Consider the following 2373-nt stretch of genomic DNA (forward strand, 5'->3'; position numbering starts at 1 on the left):
ACAGAGGGCTGTTGATTATTTTCTTTTACTCTCGGAGATAATTGTTTGGAAGGGATGGAAAGAGGGCGTTTCCGCCACTCTCTCTCTCACTCTGCGTGTGTGGGGGGTATGTGTGTGTGTGTGTGCATGTGCGGGTGTGTGTGTAAATAAACTTGTCTGGGTTTTCTGGCTGGGTAGAGAAAGCAGTACAAGAAACAGAAAAGGTCGTGTTTGTTTGAAAAATACTCTTATTTCACACTCTGCCGCATGGCTTTTAAATAATACTACTGATGTACCCAAGAAGACTTTAAAAATCCTGATCATTTCAATCTTTAAGGGAAAACGGATCGGTGTTCTGGTTGTCCAGCTCTTCTAAATATTAGTATGCCAGAATGTTTAAAAAAAAAAAAAAAGAGTGAGCTTGACCGAGCTCAAAATCAATCTCTCTATCCCCTCATCCCCCACATTCTTTTCCAATGATTAAATCTGATTTGTAACTTATCCTATTTTTAATTCCAAACTTTACTTAAACAAAAACTACTTTTATAGCTACATTAATCTAGTATGACTTCTTGACACTTGGGGAAAATAGTTTAGTAATTGAAAGATAAATCTTTTTACCACAGGTCAAAAATAAATAAAACTCACTCATAAATGCAGCTATGAATTAACTTCTTCACTGCTGCCTTAAAGCACATGAGATATTCCTGGCTACATGCTATTGCACTACTGAAGTATGTTCATATTTATATGAAACATATAAAATATGAATCTTTTGGATAGTTTTAAAGAAAAATGGTTAATAACAAGGTACAAAAGTAGGAAAGAAAAAAGTTCAGATTATTTAAATTGATCTTATAAAGTTCTCTTTTAAAATTAAAACTGTACTCTAGAATACAATAATATAGTTTCAGAGAAAGACGAAAAGTATGATAATGAGCTGTTTCTTTTACAATAACAAAACGCTGGAAAGATATTTTAAAGCACTTTGTGTTTGAATTTTCAAGATTGACCTTGACCATATAAAGATTCTGCCAACTCTGGAAGACTGATTATTGATAAGTTGTTACCAACTGTGGTGTACATAAATGAAGGTGCTGTACCAAGAGTGGACAAATATTGAAATGGGGGCAGCTTGTTTTCTGACTCATTAACAAGTATGTTTTGTAATTTAAAAAGATAGAATAAATTTGGCTATAAAATCAATCAAACCAGTGACTTGGTATTTATAGACAAAATAGATGGTTATTAGTAATTATTATTCAAGTTCATTGACATTTTTATACTTTTATTGATGCTTTGTGAAAGCAAAGAGGAGAATTTTGCATTTGATTTTTTTTTTGAACTGAACATCATGGTAAGTATATCAGCAAAATGTGGGCACTTTTTAATGAGTGCCTATACTCATTATACTGGAAAAATGATAGATTCTCAGACATCTCTTCAAAATATTTAAAATATCGATGTTTTGAAGTTTGTAAATAAACGATTTTTAAAATCAAAGACTCCATATATATGCACTAACATCCTATATTTGCATGTATATGGAATCTGGAACAATGGTATTAATGAACCTATTTGCAGGGAAGGAATGGAGACAAGACACAAGAATGGACTTTTGGACATGGTGGGAGAGCGGGATGAATGGAGAAAGTAGCATCAATATATATACAGTGTCATGTGTTTAAGATGGATAGGTGGTGAGAAGTTGCTGTATAGTACAGGGAGCCCAGTCTGGTGCGCTGTGATGACCTGGAGAGATGCGGGGTGGGAGGGAGGCTCCAGAGGCAGGGGATATATGTATAATTATGGCTGATTCCATTGTTGTGTGGCAGAAACCAACACATTGTAAAAAGTAAAAATAAAAAAATCAAATAAAGATATCATGCTTTCTTATGCCAAACTTGCTTTCCTTTTCAGAATGCCTCAAGCTCTCTTTCAAAATGAAAACAAATGAGAGAAAATAAGCTCTAAATTCCAAAGAATTTTACTTTCTAGATTATAATGGGAAAACTCAGAACGCTTAGCCTTTATCATTAATTCAAGTGACTATTAATGACCCATCTGTGTCAGACACTGTAGGGAGTAATTTGCAGTTTACTTTGTCCTTGAAATAACCCTGAGGTAGTTATTATTATTTTCAGTGGAAATAATAAGCCTGTAGATATCAGATAACTCAGGTCAAAAGGTTAGTATGTCCATGCAGTCACAGAGAGTTGGACACAACTTAGTGACTGAACAACAACAACAAGGCTGAAATTGGTACCCAATCCTGAATCTCCAAAGCTTTGTGCTTATAACCTCCGCTCTGCTGCTAAGTCACTTCAGTCGTGTCTGACTCCGTGCGATCCCATAGACGGCAGCCCACCAGGCTCCCCCATCCCTGGGACTCTC

The sequence above is a fragment of the Bos grunniens genome, chromosome 6 (genome assembly GCF_055505025.1).
Source record: "Bos grunniens cultivar Pamir isolate PY7600 chromosome 6, Bosgru_T2T1.0, whole genome shotgun sequence".
NCBI classification, from domain to species: Eukaryota; Metazoa; Chordata; class Mammalia; order Artiodactyla; family Bovidae; genus Bos; species Bos grunniens.